At 38.5% G+C, this 21,942-nt stretch overlaps 1 protein-coding gene across 3 annotated transcripts in view; it reads left to right on the top strand.

Moving 5' to 3' along the window:
• Positions 1–21,942, top strand: part of LGR5 (leucine rich repeat containing G protein-coupled receptor 5) — a 94,770-nt gene that overhangs the window by 16,676 nt on the left and 56,152 nt on the right. The window lies entirely within an intron of this gene.

The raw sequence follows: 21,942 nt of genomic DNA, 5'->3' as shown, positions 1-21,942 counted from the left end.
AATAATTATTATTAACCCTATGGAGAGCAGTATGGCTTGTGTGTATATACTTGACATCTTTCTACAGTAATAATTTCATTCCTTTAGACACTGTGGCACTATTATGATGCAGTAACAGAAAAACAGCATTGTAAGAAGTGATTGCAGCAGCCAATTTCAAATATATTTGCTGTTTTTACCTTATTCCATATGCAGAAAGGAAATATTCTCTTCTGCCTCCCAGCTGCCATTGCTTACTTTGAAAATCAAGCCAAATTCTGCATCCCCAACCAATGCTCAACAAGTAAAACAGATAAAAATATGGCAGTCACATTTAATAGGTTATCATCTCGTATATCACTTTAAAAAAAAAACAAAAACAAAAAAAAAAACAAAAAAAAGGTAGACATGTTTATGTTTCTAAAAACTTTAAACCATTCTCCAATTTTATGTTTCACTTTTCTAATATTCAGGAATCTAAGAAATTGTACACTGGGGGCACTAAAGAAAATGTATATATTATAACTATAAATCATCTCATTGTGTGTCAGTTGCAGTAGCCAGAGACTACACTTACATGAGACGTGCAACATGACAACATTGATCAGAACTTTTGTTACTAAGATTTGTATTTTAACATTTTTAAGCCAGTTCTGTATTTCTTGATTACCAAATAGCAAATCCCCCAAATATGTTTTATAATCTCATTCTCTCTCTCTCTCTCTCTCTCAAACATTATAAGGAATTATATTAAACATATAATAAGATAAGTAGAATTGTATTTTTAAAAATTGCTTCTTCTACATGGTGTTTAAGGCAAAGGAAACTTAGATGTACTTCTTTAAAAAGTGTTTCTTAAAATTGACTTTATTTGTTTTACACTTTAGAAAACTCTGCAGGTAGCCTTAAGAGCCTGTTCAATTCATTATCATTAAATCAACAACCAGAGCTTCTTTCTGCCATTCCCTGGCAGGATTAATGGATTTTGGCATGATTTGTGCATTTAACAGTGAAAGCTCTTGCTGGGTAAGCTAGCAAGCTTGACTAATTCTCAGTTGTGCTAACTTCATAAACCTATTTTAAGGTTTTAACTTTGACTAAAGATTAAAGGTAATGACTTCACGCTGCTACCTTTGAATATATGATACTCTAATACGATTATGGTTAATAAGTGTAAATAAAATATCGAATGTATATGGTATGGTACACATGGAAATATGTATGTAATGGATATTTTACAACATCCTGTAAACTGTCATTTTTGTGGTTTAAAATAAGATTCCACAAAACAATTGATGTATTAATATTAAAACACCTGCATATATTTAAATGCTTGAACTATTAACTGATACACAGAATTGGTAAACTCCATAACAGGAACAGATCATTTGTATTTCAAAACAACTTGCACTTGAATCAGAAAAGTGAACAATTATGATTTGATTCGATTTGATTTGAAGCTGGTTTGCTCAGCAAAGCCATTTTAACCTGTAAAGCATTCCAGTTACTATCGGGTTTTTCACCTTTCCAGACAACCCTAGAATCAGTATTCAGAAAAGCCTAAAGAAAGGAGAAAAGAGAGGAAAAAATATTTTCAGCCTGTCTGACAAGACTACATAAAAAGCTCATGATCAAAGGGTCTTAAATACACGTTACTGGTGTGACAAACAACATTTTTGTCCCTTTATTAGATTTATTTTTCTTCTGAAAACTGCAGTGGCCAGTGTATAGTTTGTGAAAGAAAGCTGGCAGGGTTGTATTCTTTGATTCCTAATTAACACCTTCAGTCTCAAAAGAGAACTAACAGAAATACCATAAAATGTTGCAGCTGCATTGTTATTCCGCTTGGTTGGTTTGTTAAAAGTCGGCTGGGCATTGGCAGCTGCAATAAAGGAAAAGCTCAATGGATGTTTTGTATTGTGCCCACTGAAGTGAAAGAAGGCAACCATTTTATTTTCAAATGGGCAGCTGCATAGTGATGTTTAAATGGAGCTAAATGTGAGATTTACTGTTAATTTATAGTAATTGGTTATAAATAAAGTAGCAGTATAGCTTGGCTTTCATCTATTAAAGCCATAGAACACAAATTGAAGGGAAATTAGTTATGAAAGGTAAAAAGTGAATAGTAAAATACTAGAGTGGTAGAAAATGCTGCTTGAAGCAGTTACTTAGAATGAGTAATGGTATTCAGTTTTGCAATGTAATGCAGCAGCCACCTTGGAAGCAACTAGCCAAGCCATTCTTTAGGTCATGCTTTGAGAAGTAAAGGTAGACATTGATTTGTCCCACTATAGTGAAAACCAAAGTTTTAATGCTGGTATCAGAACCGAATCCAACTCTGCCTGGAGAGCATCGGTTTGTATTTTGGGTAGTAGAATAAAGGAGGCATTTAACTTTGGTCAGATAAATCTCACTCACATTCAAAAAATGCAATTAGGGAAATATGTAAATCTAGATGTTTCATCAAATGCTAGCTAAGGGGTTACCAGTTCTTTCCTTGCACAATGACTGAACTAAAGAACTTCAGTGTCTGTGTAAGAACCATTGTCCCAGCCCCAGAGCCTGTTGGAAACAGAGTCCAGACTGGCCGTGGGAAATACCTACATATTTGACACAGGCCCCATTTCTAAGAGAAAAGGGGGTGGAATAGAAAGTATGGAGATTTTACTGTTGCATTCTAATCAGCCATGATCTGCCTAATTTGCTTTGATCAGGAAGATAAACTAATTTTCCTATAGGCTGGATAAAAGTAATTAGCAATCCAATGCTTTCATGTTTTTGAAAAGGGTAAAGAAAAGAAGAGCAGAAATTGTAATGGTGGGAGCAAAGTACCCCATTTCGGCTCATCTGAAAGCATTGTTAGTTGAAAATAAGATGGTGCCATAAGGAGAGAGGCCCTGATTAAGGTGGTTTTATGGGCTGGGATGTCATTGTGAACCATAGTCTATAATGCTACGCAGCTAAATGTTTCTGAAGATTAATTTCACATGAGTTCTAGTATGTTTGGGTTCTGTTCCCTTTTATGCAAAAAGCATATCCCATGTAAACAGTATGCCTGCCATTCTCTGAGGATGCTGTTTGATTTCCCAAGGCATTTTGGTATCTTTGTCCACAATCGCATTAGAATAATTCAGTGGTTAATTAAAGTCTGGATCTGCTGCTACCATAAGGCTTTAAGATGAGGGTTTCTAAGGCCACATAGTGAAATCAAAAATGCCAGAGCCAAAATACTCGATATCCCCACCTCCTGATTCTGTTAGGTAACAACTGTGCAGAGCTGTGGGCCCAAACTGTGACTGGTAGCCTGACACAAGTGCTATGGTGTAGTACGCCTCAGCCAGGTTTTCTGGGAGCTGTTACTCCTCCTTGGCTTTGGCCATTCCATTCAAGTATAAATCAAGATGCCTTGAAAGATACTAAGTTTCACTATAAAACTCTTAATATGCAGACATAATGAAATGCCAGGACACAGCACTGCCGTCTTTACCCAGTGTCGTGGTTTAACCCCAGCCAGCAACTAAGCCCCACGCAGCCGCTCACTCACTCCCCCCCAACCCAGTGGGATGGGGGAGAAAATTGGGAAAAGAAGTAAAACTCGTGGGTTGAGATAAAAATGGTTTAATAGAACAGAAAAGAAGAAACTAATAATGATAACACTAATAAAATGACAACAGTAATAATAAAAGGATTGGAATGTACAAATGATGCACAGTGCAATTGCTCACCACCTGCTGATCGACACCCAGTTAGTCCCCAAGCAGTGATCTCCCACTCCCCCCAGTTTATATACTGGACATGATGTCACATGGTACGGAATACCCCGTTGGCCAGTTTGGGTCAGCTGCCCTGGCTCTGTCCTGTGCCAACTTCTTGTGCCCCTCCAGCTTTCTTGCTGGCTGGGCATGAGAAGCTGAAAAATCCTTGACTTTAGACTAAACACTACTGAGTAACAACTGAAAACATCAGTGTTATCAACATTCTTCACATACTGAACTCAAAACATAGCACTGTACCAGCTACTAGGAAGACAATTAACTCCATCCCAGCTGAAGCCAGGACACCCAGGCAAACAGTACGTATTCAGATAACCTTACTGAAGTCCGTAGACTGCGGAATTGCCCATTTTTAATCCCCGTCTTTAAAATGAAGATTGTTTTGGAAATACTCATTAGCCATCTTAACTAGTATTAAACTAAGAATATGTGTTCCTGTGATTTTTTCTGTTTGACTGCTGCTGATCAGCAGTCTGGTGCTCTGTCAGTAACATGCCTATTACCATAAGCAAACAGATCTCTAAATTGTTCATCACACATGACTTAGTAGAAATTACTGGACTGCATTGTTTAGCTTTTGGCTATCTCACTTTCACAAACTTGATTTACAAGGGTATAGAAGGTATTTGGGGGGGGGGGCATTAGGGGGCTAAAACACCCATTCATTGCGGAGGCCAGACAGACTTTCCATAAGCATTAGGGCCTCACATTTGTACATACTTTTGTGCTATGCAATAATAATGCAGAGAAGAATCATGTAACCTTAGGCTGTACTAAATGAAGGTTAAGGATTACATCTTCCCCAAGGTTTCCCCATCTTTTGTATGAATTGAGTAGTTCAGCAGGCAGTTACAGCCAGCCTGCTTAATAATTCTGTCCACCCGCCTACCTCCATGTATTTTGAAAGTTACATTTTAAAAGTCAGGTAACCATAAGAACTCTGTTTATCATTTGTGTTATGGTTGTATTGCAGTCCACAGCCATAACTGGGATCATGGATCCACTATGTCAGGAACAGTTAAAATACAGAGGCAGGCTTTATAAAAGCTTTCATAGGAAAAAAACAGCTATTTGTGATGAATGGGAAAAACATTTTATGGTGTGGATAGAGAAACGGGCATATGTTCTATCTCAAAGACGCTCCTATTAAAAAAATAATATCCTTTAAAGACTGAGTTTGGAAAATTAATTTCCCCTGCCAGCAAGATGCATTGAATAGTATTTGGGGGAAAAGAACTATGTTCCCGTGTGATAGCACTCTTAAACTGAAGTAGGTAACAGATTTTTCGGTTGTCTATGTCCTAAAATATGTTGGCATTGTGAACACCTGCAGTTTTTGTTTTCCAACCCATGTGATGTCAGCTGCAAAAGCTATGTTAGTTTGAATGTGAGAACATGGTCACAAAAATAAAAATTGATGGAAGAGTTATACAGAAAAATAGAAGCATTCATTGAAATACCACTGAGAGTTGCGGTTAGCCTGCGAGTATTTATTGGTTTTGCTTAAGGAGGCAGCACCACCTCATAGATAAAGCCTTGATCTGAGATTCAGAGCTATATTTTCTTCCATTTCCTTATTGCATCGCTTAGTGCCACAGCATAATTAGTTTGTCTCCCACTCTACAGTCTCCTCAACTCCTAAATAGTAGTTAACTCTTTCTTTATGTTGTTCTTTGAAAAGTATTGCATAATTGAATATTGCTTTACAAAAAGTGCAGGAGGGAAAAGCCAGCAAGCACATAATTACTTCAGCCCAGAAAATTCTCCTCCCGCTCCCTGCCAATAGACATTCTTCTTGGGTATGGGTCGGCAGAAGTTGCTGCCCTGGCACTCCCAAGAGAAGAGATAGCAATTCTGTCTCAGATCCTTCAATTAGGTTACATTTTCTGTAGCATGTGAGCTAGAGTGCGGATTCCTACAGCTGTTATTCACAAACCTGAGGAAGGACAGGGGATTGCTTTTCCTACTCATTTGGAGTTGCACAGAAATTAGTTTCCTAAATCCTTAGAGTTTTTCAGAATGAAAACCATGAGGAGATCAGAGGATCTGTGACTCACAGGAGGAAAACACTGACCCTAATTATGAAAGTTGTCCTTCTTCCATAACATTGTGTTCATTACAAGGCTGAGGATTTTTAAAATAACGTTCCTGTGGTAATATGGAAATACACGACTCTCAAAATGGTGCAGAAAAATAGTTTTACAAGGAATACTTCGCACTTTTGTGATATCACTCGTTTCTAGTCCCAAAGGATTCAACACACATATGAAGTCACATCTATATAGAATTTTTTAGGAAGATGTGTGTGAACTCTGCCCATGTTCTGAGCCATCTGGAAGCCATCAGCAAAGCACTGAGCCTGACCTTACCTGAGCACTAACCTTACCAAAAAGGATGGTTTTTATCTAGAGACACCTAAGAATCTGCACGGGAGAGAAACCTGCTCCATCTCACTGAACCTAGAGGAGTCTGACTACAAGATAGAAACTCATGTGCCCTGCTTTTATGAAACGCATCCTGAGTTACAGAGAAGAAAAATTTCAAAAGTCTTTAAGTGTTGTTACAGCCTAACTTGCATTCACTTTCATTAGGGTTTTACTAATTTTTGTTCAATTGTCCTTACTAAGTATACTGTATTTCTAGGAAGACCTACCTATTTATATTTTTATAAAAGAAAGCCCATCAGGTCACAAGTCTTAACATACAAGGACGAAAGTAAAAACAACCTCTCACTTTCCCACATAAAGAAAGCTAGTTTCTTTCATTAAAAGAAAAGCCTGAGTAAGCAACCAGGCACTACAGTATGCTTCAGATGTCAGAAAACTTGAGTTGTATTGGTACAGAGAAGGAATCAAGGAAGCAGATTTCTTCATCTAATTTCCTTGCACCACCACTAGTATGAATATTGTGCATACATTTTATCTCATTATTTAGATGCCCCTGAAGTCAACTGAACTGGTATTCAGCTCCAGATTCACATGCTGATCTAAAATGCAGCTGTCTAGAGTAAGCAGTGTCTCACTCTCCTAACAGTCAGTGTAGTCCTAGTCGTTGGAGAGCATTGACCAAAAAAAGTCACTTATCTGAAGATGGGATAAATCCTTCTAGATTTAACTGTCTACAATAGGAGCCCAGAAGCCTGTTTCACATGCAGACAGCTAACTTAGGGGTGTTAGGAGCTGAATCCCAGTCTCAGAGGTCAATGCAATTGCCTAACCATAGGTATCTATCTAGTGCCCACGATTTGCCTTAGGGTATCTTAGTTGGCCTTCAGTTGTCCCTTCAGAAAGCAATGGGTCATGACATAGGTCATAATGTTACATTTGCCAGACCCATGGGGATGTCTCAGGTAACCGAAGATGTTTCAAATGGCTCTAGATGCCTATGTTTAGAAAACTAAATTGAGTGTCCATTCTTTAATGCAGCTGGAGCTTCATTTAGATGCTCATACATACCTCCCTTATGCTGTTTAAGGTACTCCACGTTATCTGAGGTGTCTCCATGGGGTACATATGGTATGGCCTCTACAGGAAGTGCATCCCCTATTGTGTGGACAGTGTTGGTTAGAAGCCAGGCAGGATACCCTAAGTCATCTCAAGAAGTGACCCACAGATAAAAAAATCTGGCCTAATTTGCTTTTAATCAGCTAAGAGCCATGGCATAGTTCCCCTAGAAATTTTCAAGATGCATGGAGAATTGCAGTATTATTAACACAGTAACCTGGGGGTGCGGGGGGCAGGTTTGGAGTAGAAAAACCCTTCCGTTGAAACTTGCGTGATAGGCTTCATATTAGTTTTACAGTGAGTTGGGCTGAGCATGGGTGATCTGATTTGCCATATCCAAGCTGCAAAGAGTTTTCACATTTAAATTATGAGGTCTCTTCCATTGATAGCAAAAATTGTGTGGGACATGTCTACGTAGGTGGACAATAAGGCAAACGAAAGAAGCAGATGCAAGGTGTGGCCATCAGCCATGGTTCATGTGGTTTCATGTATATAAATCCTTGACTAAGCTCCCTTTCAGCAGTACTAGAGGGAAGGATAATCTTTTTGTATCCTTGTGAGGGATGTCCAGTGAACTTCACTGATCCCCAGGTTGGGTGTTCCTGACATTCACAGTAAATTGTCCAGTATGGTGAAAAAGTCGATTTGTTCAAACAATGAGATCTATCTGAATTGGGGGAAATTTGACAGGTGTCTGATTTATTTATTTATTTATTAATATTAAAAAATTTGCCTAGCATTGCATCACTGGCACCTCAAAATTTGCCTGGAGTCTCCAGTGTGTGATCTTGTTCTGTTTTTCTTTTTTTCTGTGATGCATAAACATTTTGACCTGATTATTTCAATAATAATAATAATGAAATGCCTTATGCTCTTCAAAATAGCTCATACCTTGGCATTGGTATAACTTACTGGATGCAAAAAAAATTAGAAAGGAGAGAACGCAAACATTATTAGGATGTAAGAACAGTCTAAAAAAAGTGTTTGTGTGTGGAAAGGGCAGAGGTTCTGAGGGTTTAAAGTCTGTTCATTTGCTTTATTTGGAGAAAGGCAAATTAATACAGTTTTGCCCTAAAATACGAACACAAGGCAGTATGTAACATAAATTATTAAGCCTTGTAAATGTATAAAGTGTTTATAAAATATCATAAAGTAAAAATCTTGAATAATTCTTTTTATAAAGTTCTTGTCTTTACTTTCAATATGAAACAAACAAAAAGTCTTCTGACATCTGATTAAGGGAAATTTTAGACTGTTTCATTAGATAAAGCAATCAGGTTGTGCTTTAATCAGTTTCCTTGTTGAATTAGAAGAAACATACCTTCCACTCTTAAAATAGTAATGTAATTGTAAAGTTGTCAGTCTAGGGTTCCTATTTGAACTGATTACACTTGATAAAAATAACAAGCCATGACAAATAGCAGGGCTAGGTTTCAGTAATTCACTGAAGAATGTCTCTACCAAGTCTTTGTGGCAAAATGTCTTGTTTGCAGGACAAATGCAGAGTTGAAATAACAACCCATGAATACCACTGGTGAAATGGCTATGTACACAAGGTGAATGCTAAAGTTTTCCCTTCTGAATGGACCTTTTAATCCAGGCATTATCTAGGCTCTGAAAAAGTCTTCAGTGGCCTTACGTACAGATTAATGGGAAAAGCTGAGACTCAGAGTTGGGCTATTTGCAGAAACAGTTTTCAAGATTTACTGATGGTTGACAAATGCCATTTAAGCTTTCAAAGCCATCAATATGCTATTGAAAGGGATTTAGAGGGAAATCCTCCCACTATAGAAGACGAGGACTTTGAAGGATCTCGGTGGAAGCCCTTGGTCTCCCCACCCCTTCAAACCTTTCACTGGCTTCCTTCAGCATATAGAGCCCTGAAACGCGTGGCTATGGGAAAGGGGGGGGAGGTCCCTTTCAAAGGCGTTTGTATATAACTGAATGTGCCAATCTGCTTTTGTTCAAGCATGAGAACTGAATAGAAGTGTTTCCAGAAAAAGTCTCTTGTGCTCACGGTCAGCTTTTCAATAGGCTTTCTGCTAATAGATTTTTAATATGGGAGCTGGAAATGGTGAAATACAAGTTTGAAAATTTTACTGAATTGAAAAATTGCCCAGAAAAGGCTCTCTGCCCTATAGCATTTGTTAACGATGCTACCATTTCCTTCTTTAACACTGGCTTGTAAAGAAAAGTAACCTCATACATTATACATGTGACAAGACAAATCACCTGGGCTTTGAGTTTAATTATTTAAAATAATGCCCTGTCTTTTTTCCACAGACGTTTTAAAACCTGTTTCTATGTTCTTTCTTTTCTCTGGTTATTTAAAAGCTCATTTTCAAACCACATGCCTTTATTAAAAAATGTCCATTATGGGATTAGGTTAGGAAAAAAGACACCTTAGATGATCATGTTTTTGTTAAAGGAGTTTTAATTTAAGATCAGGATGGCTTGAAGTCCTCGGTTTTTCCTGTACTGTGCTGAATGTGCAGGATTCAAGATGAAAATTCTGTAGAGCTTAATAAAACTGCACAAACGAAATTCAAGTGGGAGAACCCGCTGGGCAGTTGTGGAGAAAGGATCTGTATGGAATGTCTGGTGGATCATGCAAGGATATACTGGGCCTTTATTCAGCAAGTTCCCAACAGGTTTGTGTTTTTCAGTCAGAACGAATGCCCACAAAACCCCCATTGCAGTCCCTGTAATAGCAACAATATTATAGCCTGGAGAGCCATGTGGTGCTGTCTTCCTCAGTCTGCCCCAAGTATGTGAAAGTTGAGATACAAATGCCAAGACCGTGACTGAGAGGGGCATCCTTCACCTCTCTATCTTCACACCACTCCCTACATGGGATGGGACAACAAAGCCAGCCTGTGAGCTGAGGTGGTCTCTTTATACCCTGTGTGTGGTGTGCAGAAGAACAGCAGTCTACATCCCACCAACTCCAAACCCCTCAAGAAGGGAAAGCAAGGCTGACTGGATTCTGCAGAGTGCGGAAAATAGGGCAACACCTTTCAGCAGAAGACCTGCTTCTGCTTAGTGAGTGCCTTGACTTTATTTCTGTCCTGTATTTCATTTCTACCTGCTCCATTTTCAAGCTGGCTTCTATTTTGTTACCATTTGGGGGAGGAGCGCAGCAATAGCAGTATGTGGCAAGTGCTGTCTTGTTCGCTCTTGTGCAAGGTGAGACCAGTGGTCATCAGCAGTTGCTGTGATGTAGGAGGTGGGTATTGCTGTGTTTGTTTGTGCTACTTGTTCATTGCAAGGCAAATTAAGCCTTTAAGAGATCTCCCAAAGTGTCACGGAGTCTAAGCCTTCTTGTTCCGAAAAGTTGATTCATCTTCGCCCAGAAAGAACCATCACAATACAGATTATTCTGAGTAATCCTTCTGGTTTCCTCATGGAGCTGACTGGAAAGCTGAACTTCATGTGAAACAAAAATTGAGCAAAGGCTATAGAAAAGAGAGGGTGAGGAAGGAAAATTGAGCAGAATCAGCACATCACTTTGGAAGCAAAACACCAGGAATGAAAAGTTAAGTACCCAAATAATTGGAGCAGGCATGACAACCAAACAGAAGAGAAAGAAAATCTTTAACAGTAAACAATAAAGAAATAAAAGAAACTGAAATAAACCACTTCCTTAGATTCTGAACCTCCTCACTTGGAAAAAAGGTATAAGGATGATTTTGTCAGCAGAAAATGTCACACTTTCCTCTCCTTAGTGACCCAAACCAACAGCATCCCACCTTTAACTCAACAGATTTTAGAAATTATAAAAAGGGCTAGAAAAAATATGTAGAAATCATCCCAGTAAACCCAGCGGTACTACATTCACTACTTCAGGCAAAGTGATGTGCTGTTGCATGATTTCCACAACGGTGAAATACTGCCTGTTGGGTAGAACCTGGCATTAGGCACTTGTAGGCCTGGGATGACGTCCTCCTCCCATGGGAGTCAATGGGAGTTTTGCTACCAGCATCAGCGGAGCCAGGTGTTTACCCCCAGGCACTATTCTAGTGCTGACATTGACTTGCTGCGTTATAAGTTTTAAGACATGTAAATAATAGGGCAACTGATTCTTTCCAGCATTTTTATAGCATTTGGAATAGCTAAAGAAAAGAGATCTTGGAAAGCTCATTTCATGTACAAAAAAACCAGAGCAGACAGGTGCAGTATAGGGGACATGCTTAGTTCACATATGCACACAGGTGCAATAGAGTTGGCAGCAACAGTTTACATTTGTTAAAGGTTTGTTTTGGCTACTGATGTTTTATAATATTGCTCAATATTGTCTCCAGGAAGACCCAAAACTGATATTTGAAACCTGAAACTGAGACACAGCAGTGGATTTGACTGAACAGCACCAGTTAATTGCTTGCTCTGAAGAGATTTTCTGTTGATCATCATAACAATCACAAGAAGTGGTGGGTCACTGGTCTCAAAATGAGGTTGCCAAACAGTGGACTATGTAAACACTGTGAATAAAAGGAAGGAAACAGGGATCATTTATTCTGGATCAGAGTCTGCTGCCTCTACTCATACTAAATATTAGCTTATCCTCTGAACAGCCCAGCTGACCGCAGTAGAAAGAGTCCTGAAGTATTTTGCCTCCATGTATTAACTGTACAGCTCTGGTCCCAGTAATTTAAGTTATTGGAAAGAGAAATAATTTATTCAAAGAGAAGACACTTTTATACTAGAAGGAGCACAGCTCTTTTCCCTGAAGATTGTGCTGGTATAACCACATGAAAAATATATGCCAGCCTGATCCAATATGTGAGGTCTCCACTGGAGAATTCTCCTTGGTAGGGTAAGTTAGCGCATCTCAGCCCTGCTCCTTGACCTGAATTATTTAAAGCTAGCTCAGATATTTCAGTACTCTGCCTATCTGAAGGGCAGCTGTTTAGTTGCAAGCAAACAAAATTTACGGAGACCAGGTATACGTGATGTCAGGGTAAGATTAAGGACCTGATGTTTATGTATATTCAGACTATTTTATACCAGCCCCTGTGAAGGTATCTCATGATTAAAGTGAATTTTGAACACTTAAGCAAAAAAAATGTTACCTGATGGAGAAATACAGTGGTTTCAAGTGCATTATCTTTGTAAGAATCAAGCTATACATATTTCCTGGCACTTACTTTGCAGAAGTTTGGGTGTTCAATCTGTCAGTGAAAAATCTGACAGCTCTGTCATTCCTCTGAGCTCCGTAGGAGGTGTTGGAAGAGGCTGTCCGCCAGCCAGGAGCTGGCAGATCTGGAGCCCCATTGTATTTCAGCAAACAATCTCTGTCAGACATAAAGGGAAGACATGCGTATAAAAAAAATTCCACAACTTTGTATGTCTGAAGAAGATTTACAATATTTACATCCTAGGTATAGAATGACCCTGCATTACTCTTAAGCCAACATTGCCAACTGAAAAAACCAGTTCTGGTTCATCTTCCTTGTTTGCTTCTCCTCTATACTTCAGCTTGTGGTGGCACAAACAGCAACACAATGAACCAGCTCAGGGAACTGATTTGGATTGAAAACATATTTTTTTTCCTGCTGGATTTGTTTTAATTCAGATCAGTTGCCAACTGATTCAACAGCATCCTCAAAAGGAATGGGCAGTGCTGGGGCAGGAAAGATTCCGTGAAGAATTATTTCAGCTAAGCAATAACACAAAAATGATCAAATTAGTAATTCAGAGTAGAACTTGAGTAGTTGTGATATAGCGTAGCATCATTTTTTCTGCTGAAGCTCTTCAGTTACTCTTCAACAACACAAGGTACAACTAAACTATAATAAAAGCAGAAGTGACAGTGCTGTGTTAAAACAAGTCCAATCATTTGGGAGGGTTGATCTGCTGGAGGGCAGGAAGGTTCTACAGAGGGATCTGGACAGGCTGGATCGATGGGCCCAGGACAATTGTATGAGGTTCAACAAGGCCAAGTGCCGGGTCCTGCACTTGGGTCACAACAACCCCACGCAACGCTACAGGCTTGGGGAAGAGTGGCTGAAAATCTGCCTGGCAGAAAAGGACCTGGGGGTGCTGGTCAACAGCCGGCTGAATATGAGCCAGCAGTGTGCCCAGGTGGCCAAGAAGGCCAACAGCATCCTGGCCTGTATCAGAAATAGTGTGGCCAAGCAGGAGCAGGGCAGTGATCGTAGCCCTGTACTTGGCACTGGTGAGGTCGCGCCTCAAATACTGTGTTCAGTGTTGGGCCCCTCACTACAAGAAGGACACTGAGGTGCTGGAGCGTGTCCAGAGAAGAGCAACGGAGCTGGTGAGGGGCCTGGAGCACAAGTCTGATGAGGAGCGGCTGAGGGAACTGGGGTTGTTTAGCCTGGAGAAAAGGAGGCTGAGGGGCGACCTTATCGCTCTCTGAAAGGAGGTTGTAGTGAGGTGGGTGTTGGTTGGTCTCTTCTCCCAAGTAATAAGTGATAGGAAAAGAGGAAATGGCCTCAAGTTGCACCAGGGTATATTTAGATTGGATATTAGGAAAAATTTCTTCACCAAAAGGGTTGTCATGCATTGGAATAGGCTGCCCAGGGAAATGGTGGGGTCACCATCCCTGGAGGTGTTTGAAAGACATGTAGATGTGGCACTTAGGGACGTGGTTTAGTGGTGGACTTGGCACTGTTAGGTTAACGGTTGGACCTGATGATCTTAAACGTCTTTTCCAACCTAAACCATTCTATGATTCAGCACCAATGCATAGAAAAATGGGAACCTTCAGAATAAAAGTAGTGAAGAAGCTAACCAGAATTTTACTGAAAACTCCTCTGAAATTAAAAGATCAGTTGGGATCAAAGAGGTGGACTCTTGTCTTTGCCGAATGACGGTTTTGCCATTTGCTTGACCAAGCCAGAATTTCACCCGATTTAGAGTATGTGTGTATTTTGCAGTGAAACAGTTTGGGAATACCAAGTTTATATATACCACAACTGCTACGTTACATCACACAAAGTAGCATTGTGCAGAGACCCTGCACTGTGAAACTAGTACAGTCATAGCAGCATCCTGCTGTACATTTCTGAGGGCACCTAACCTTTAGTCTTTCCAAGGGCACCTAACATGGTAATGTAACTTCCAGCTCTGGACCCAGTTCACTCATCTCTACCTTGGCGATCTTTGCACTGTGCAATGTAGGATATATATTTCCTGCTCTAAATGCAGGTGTGTTGTGTACAGATTTGCAGATACTCAGACTTACACCATCACTGTTGGAATGTGTTTGTAGCAAATGCTCTCAAAATGTTTGCTTTTTAATTCTTCAATTCCGTGCTGTGGAATTGAGTTGAGGCAAAATAAGATCAGCAAAATAAATAACTTAGAGTGTATCTTGTTACAAATGAAATCAGGCTAATCCTGATTAATTCCACCCTTAGCAGCCTCACTGAAGTAACACTGGATGTTTTGGTGAAGATGAGTTTTAAAATTGGTTTGTGTAACATATAAACTATGTTGTGCATAACTTTCAGTGGGGTATTCAGCCCAGCTGGCTGTGTGGCCCATAATACTTGATTCAGGAAAGTTGTACTTCATGATTTTAGGGTTGTATTTTGAGTCTTTGTCTACACTCAGATATATTTTGAATTAGTTTCTGCTGCAGTCAAGGTGTAGTATGCTAATAAGCAAACTATGCTGTGCTTTTTGTAGATGCTCTCCTCTCATAGAATTTACCATAATTTAGGAACACCTTCACTGAATTCAGAGGGATGAAATTATAGACCTGGAATTAGAAGGAAGTTGGACCCCCACTTTCTAAAATGGATAAATGTGTCCATTCATTCAGAAAAAAAGAATGTTTTCCTGTATTTTTGTCATATTTGTAACAAATAGTTGTAAAAATCAGCAACTTCGAGATTTGCAGAAAATATTCTGAAACTAAGAGAGACCGAGGGGTTTTATTGCCAGATTTGGTCACTTCTGATAAATATCTCTGCTCAATTTACTTGTACTGTGATAAACAGTACCTGATAAACAAACAGGTAATGATGAAAAACAGAACATTCCAGTAGTTGTCTTCATAAATTACAATTAAAACTGATGTATTTTTCCTGTTGTGTATTGTTTCAATATTTGAACAAGGTGAATCGTGTATGCAGTACTCGTATTATCTGTTTGAATTAGTGCAGCAGAAACAACTAATAACTCACAAAGTAAAATAATACTAATACAATCTCTGCGCATGGGAGGAAAATTAATTCCATTCAGTCCTTTTTTAATTGCTGCTGCTGGCTTCTGTGTTACAAAATATTCCTTTAGTTATTTAAGCTTTAAAATATGTGAGTTAAGTACAGTAAATGATTGACATGTTGGAATGTTTTTGTAACTTACCCTGGTAATTATTACTTAGCAAACTGAGTCTTCAGCACCAAATGAACAGCCATGGATCAGCTTTGAAAGTAAATGGATAATTTCATCTAGGGAGCATCATGAATTCGATATTAAAAAAAGCAGAGCACCAGAATCTTTGTACCTAAAATGAAATGTCAGGTACTTGTCAGATTAATTCAGCACTGTGTGTGTTTAATCTGATCTTTGATCTTTACTTTCTTTTTGACCCTAATTGTTTGCTCTGCCCTGCTCCCTCTGCTGGAGTCTTGGATAAACTGAATGGCAAAATTGTTTCCTGAAAAGATTAATCATGCACGTACTATTTGCTTTACAAACGTTCTGCAGTCTAGATTTAAGTAAGTCTTTGATGGCTGTTTATATGACAGAATTGCCTACTATGTTCAGGAATAATGCAGGCTGTTTAAAATTACTATGTTACAGAGTTTCTGCAGTAATAAGCCAAATTTTGCTGTCTGTGACATTAGAGGAACCCACTGATAGGTGTTGCGAGTGCAGAACTTTGGCCAAAGCATTTTGTTAGTTTGTGTTGAATCCAGACATGGCCTATCAGCCTGGTTTGCTGGGATCTGATGTTTGATATTCACCCAGTGGGTTATGGGTCAATACACAACAGCAGAGAAGAGGTGTAGGCAGAGCCCTCCTGACCTTGGTGGATCGCCTTTGAGGCTTCCCTAAGTTCAAGGCACCTGATCCTTCCCATGGATATCTATTTACAATTGCAGTGGTTGTATCTTCTGTAAGCAAAATGCGCTGCTGGAACAAGCACCACTGGTGTGCCAGGGAAGGGAAGGACAGTGCAAGGGGGACAGTGGGAGTACTGTCCGTTTACTGGCATAAAGCTCTTCGTGAGGGGCACAGGCACACATAGTGTCACTGCAGGTTCTATTCTCATGTGACCACACAACATCATGTGCTTTTTGCAGGGTGTGTTTTAATACAAAGGTGTTAGGTCTCTGGAAACAATGAACTTCAATGTCAAGTAACAGAAATTTTCTGTAAAAAAATGAGTAACAAGCAGTCCTGTTTTAGCCTTGCATCACTTCTGTGTTACTTTTTAAAAGTATAGAATGGGATCAGTCACTGATAATTTCCTATCACAATTATTATTACATGGAATAATGAATTTTTAAATATTCAATTTTAGCATTTGTCATTATCAACATGCAGAAGGGCAGAAGTATCCATGCTATTGCCACTTGTTATTTACTATGAATACCTTCATAGAGAGACTGCCTGCTCTGTTTAATGTCTATTATAAGTCTCTCTCTTTACTGCTTCTTCCTGCAAATCTGCCACTTTTTTTCCAGAAGATTTTTTCCAAATACAAAGATGTACTGCTTCAAATGTGAATCATTTAGTGGAAATACACATCTTAATCATAATTTACTACCAAGTCCTTCAAAGAACTACAGATGAAGTTTGAAGCTAGTTGTGAGAAGAAATGCTATGATTTAATTGTCAGGAAGTGCTTACAATGCTTATTTATGCATGCTCATACTCTGCCCTGTGCTGCTCTGCATGGGTGTATTAAACATACAAATGCATGACTACTGATTTTAATGTTGATTTTGGAAGATAATGTAATCTAGGACCATTAAAATGAAAATACAGTCATTGTTTTCTGAGGCTATTGAAAGCTTATGCATCACCGTTTGGAAAACTGGTGTAAATGCCATGGGGTGGACAGTATGATCTAATGAAAAGGGCACTGGACAAATCATCATCAGTGTTTGGTTCTTCCATGGCATATAACCTGCTGTTTGACATGGCATGTCACTTTGCCATTAGGTGTCTTAGGTTCCCTTCTGTAAAATGATGGTAATTATTATTCTACTTATTTATTGAGAGCTTTGAATGAAAACATGCTATAGGAATTTATTTATAAGAAATAGGAGCTACTAGTACTACAGTGTTGGCAAATAGATTTATCTACTTTAGGTAGCTGTAGCAGATAAAGTTATTTTTAATATCCATAGTGAATCATTTGCATTAGTACATGGCACGCACTTAATAGCTAGCATATTCTTCCATCGTACAGTGGATCTAATAAAGTATTCTGCCAACAGTAGAAATGAGTGCTGTATTAAAAAGATAGACATAGCAAGGGAAAAGCAGTATTAATTCTCACCCCTTTTCATTATTTTGTATTACTGCATATAAGATAGTATAAAATTTTGCTGTAAATGGATTAAGGAAATTGTTTTGGTTTAGGAGCTGTTCTCAGCTGGTAAGAACTCAGGGAGTGCATTCAGTCTATTGTCAGTATTTTTATGTGAGTCCTTTCTCTTTCAAAGACTTCCATAAATATAATCATTAAAACACCTTGTTGGGCTAAGGCAGGCCTAGAGGAATCGTAATTAATAATGCTAATAATAAGTCTTGATCATTTTCCAAAAATCAAACAGGTTGCAAATGTTAAAAAAAAGATAGGCTACAAAATTCATTGTCTTTAATATTGGATTATTGTATTAGCCCTGCAATGGGTAGACAAGTTTGTACCATTCAGTATAATAGTTTAGCCTAGTAGTAGGTTAACAGGTTGGTGGAAGCCAATGGAAGCCTTGCATATATCCCAAGACAGATTTTTGTTCTCCTTTAAAAGACATAAATATAACATGGAAAACTGATCTTCCAAGATGAATAGTCACTGAAACATCTCTTGTAATAACAGCTAATAACAGGTTAGTAATTTGGCCTCCAGACTCATCTATTATATGTTAAGAACTAGTTCACTTAACTTGTTTTACTGGCTTTTGGGAATTCATTGTGAACTACTCACTTTTAAGATGGTAACTGGATATTTTTTCAGCATGCATATGCATGGGCAACAAAACGGGGTGGGGGGGGGAGAGACCTGTTGTATTTGCCTTCTTGGACTCTGTTTTGCAAATACTCAGAATTTGCCCATATAGTCACCAAGAAAAAACAGATAGATGCATGGTGCAGCTTGCAATATTTTCCGCTCTTCAAAGATTTCATCATAGATAGGATTCCTTTTGCAAGTCACCAGAGACATAATGTGGTGATTGATTGGCACAGAGTATAATTAAGATATCATTATAGTGAGCCGTGTTGCCAATGCAGTCATTGAAGCAAAAGTTTTTATCTCTTGAAAAGATAAACGTTTCATCTGCTGGTATGTTGCTTTTATAGTCAGCAGTTGGAAGCAGGCTGCAAGAATGCTGATGGGAGAACAGACGATGTGTTCATCTGACTGTTTGAAATAACGTATCGCCTTTCCAGTACAGTACATCAGCTCATGGTGCAGGTAGTTTTCATAAAGTTAGATCTGGTAATATCGCTGTTTACATTAGGAGCATTTTAAAACTCACAGTATACTATTACAATGCCGCTCCTACTGACATCGGTGGGGTTTGCATGTGCTTTGGTGGTGGGATATAGGAGTAGTTCTGTTACACTAACATATTTAAAGATTTTCAGTATTCTAATAATTTTAGATTTTTTGTCACTGTAGCTTGTAAGATCTACCAAGTTTGACAAGAAATGTTTGCAGTTTCAGCTGGTTTGGTTTTGAGTATACCTGCACAGGCACACAAAGGAAATTGGGGAATGGATCTGTTATAAAATCAGAACCATTCCACTGAGGATAGTTAAAGATCTAGTACCTTGATTTTAATATTTTTCAGCATTACACTACAAATCGTGATGTGCAAGCCATCTTTCATCCCCTTCTCTTTTCTAGAGAGCAGATTGCTGATTTTGACAGGCTAGCACTGAAAGGAGAAATCAGAAAACCCATTTGATGCACTTTTTGGAAAGAAAGCCTTGCAGGTGCCGGGCATAAGACACACCCATTACGATTGTTACTGGTTTTCATAGTAATAATATGTAAGCCTACAATCTACCAGCTAGCTCTTTCTGGCTGTTAGCTGTGCTTGATCTAGGTAATGGCCATAAATCTCATCCTAGCTATGTCTTCTTGGCAATATGGTCCAAAGGCTGGCAAGTTTGCTGAGAACCTCCTTTATTTGTCTCTGGAGCACTGTGAGGAATTTCTGCTCAGCAGCCCAAGCTTTGCAGTATTGCTCACATGAGACCCAATGACTGATTGCATTGCGTTAACTCTTTTTGTTTGTCTCACTTCTCTGAACATCCCCGCAGAAGTAGCTCTGGGTCATGGGATTTCTCTCATAAGTCCCTTAGTTACTTCAGTGAACAAAAATTGGATTAAATGCATCCATGGCAATTCTGACCCAAAAAAGTATTCTGAATCTAAAAACTGTAAGCACAGATGAACTACTGCTTTGCCAGTGTAAGCCATGTGACATTTTTAGGGAGAAATAATGTCGCCTATTTAGCCAACTGGTACAGTTGGAAGAAGTAGAGTTTTTTTATTTTTGTGCCTGAAAGTTTCTCAGTTTTTCCAGCTGTATCAGCTAGCCTAATCAAAGATTTTACCTCATCCTGTAGTAGTAGTCTCCCTTATATTCTTAAACCCTTATAGCTACAACAATAGCACATCACCAGTATAGACTGGGATGGCCTGTGTATTAGTTACTAGGCTGTTAAAAACTAGTTTGGAAAGACGTTATTGAGCAAATTTGGAAATAATTTCTGTTACCTCCACCATCCCTGGAGGTATTTAAAAGACGTGTAGGCATGGCACTTACGGACATGGTTTAGTGGTGGATTTGGTAGTGTTAGGTTAATAGTTGGACTCAATCTTAAGGGTCTTTTCCACCCGAAATGATTCTGTGATTCTATGAAATATGCATAGGTAATGTTTAGTTGTTCTGTTGCACAAAAACATCTTTGTACTTTATGTTCCAAGAAAAGAATAATCTGGGAAAAAAAGGAGCCTATGTAACAGAATGAGACTATTTAACTGGTAGGTTTGAAAAGAGCTAGCAATTGCTGCAGTGTAGATTGGGAAAAAGAAGAGGTTCTTCTCCATCATTTGATGTGGAGCACATACTTTACCACATGAGTGGAGTCCAAAAAGGAGACCAGGACATTGTAGTTCGCTGTTGGTAAATCCACCTCTGGGGTCTAAAGATGTTTTTAAGAAAAGTGCATGTATTATTTATTTTCTCATTGTGCATCAAAGCACGTAATGAAAGCCACCTTCTTTTATTCTGATCTTCTCAAGATATTAGGGTCTGGTCTGTAGATTGCTTGTGACAGGGTCATCATGGGGTCCTGTGGGTGATACAAGCAGACAAGTACTGCCTACCACTGATAGAAATTAATACGCTAGAAGAACAGGCTTCAGGTTCCCTGGTCAGGCAGAGCACTGGTTAATGCTGGTTTTGTAGAATGCCCTAAATATATGTCTGTCTGTCATAAGATGATTCACTCCCATCTTCTGGCTTTTTAAGTCTAAAATGTGTTTTGGTATGTTTACAAAAACCCATTAAGACATGTGTTGAAAATCTCACAATCAAAATGATATTGTTAAAATATTGGGTTTATCTTAATATTCAGTAGTATATGATTCACTACCTGGATGAGTTTTTCTTTTACCAAATAAATCCATGTTTTTGTTCCTTTGCCAGAATAAATCCTTTGAGCCTTTATCAAAGTGAAAGGGTAATAACCTGCTAAACAGTATGAAAGAATTGGGTGATAAAGTATTACAGTAAAGAATGAATTTAGTAAGTACACAGTTCTCAGATTATACCTTGATTTTGAAGTGAATGCAGAGACCTTACCCAACAGTGATTTGATAATTGTTGTAAAGTATTAACACATTTCCTTTATTTCAAAATCTCTACGTGAAGTATGTTTTTAGATTATACATTCTAAAATTCAGCAAAAGATCAAACATCAAAATTAACTATGCTGACTAAAAGCATATATTCTGTAATGTGAAACAGACTGTGGGTAATAAGAAGTAGATGGAATAGGAATAGGATGTCTACCCACCAAAGTACAGATACTTACTTACCTTGTAAGCTCTCAACAGCTGGAAGAAATAAAGTTATCTAAATACTGCCTGAAGTAGCTGGAAACTATAAGGGCCTCTACAAATATATATATATATATATGTTTAAATAGTGAGGAGTTTTAAATTATCACATAATGTTTGCATAAAATATGCAGGCATCCAATATTTTTATTTAACTCTCTACAGGAATTTTGATGTAGTTGCATAAGTCGTATCTTCCACACAGAATTTTATTATGCGGTCTGTTTACAGTTTTTATACTTAATGCAAAGCAATTATAATGGTACTGTGGGGCATGGGGAAGACAATGGAAAACAATGAGAAAGCATGTTAAGAATAAAAAGGTATTTTATAAAATTTAGTCTAAAACATAGCTTGAATGAGCTCTGACAGAGCTGATATGGCTGGTTGTTTCCTGTGCCAGGAA

Source organism: Haliaeetus albicilla, chromosome 28, assembly GCF_947461875.1.
Source record: "Haliaeetus albicilla chromosome 28, bHalAlb1.1, whole genome shotgun sequence".
In the NCBI taxonomy this organism is placed as follows: Eukaryota; Metazoa; Chordata; class Aves; order Accipitriformes; family Accipitridae; genus Haliaeetus; species Haliaeetus albicilla.
This window is presented reverse-complemented; position numbering and strand designations above follow the sequence as displayed.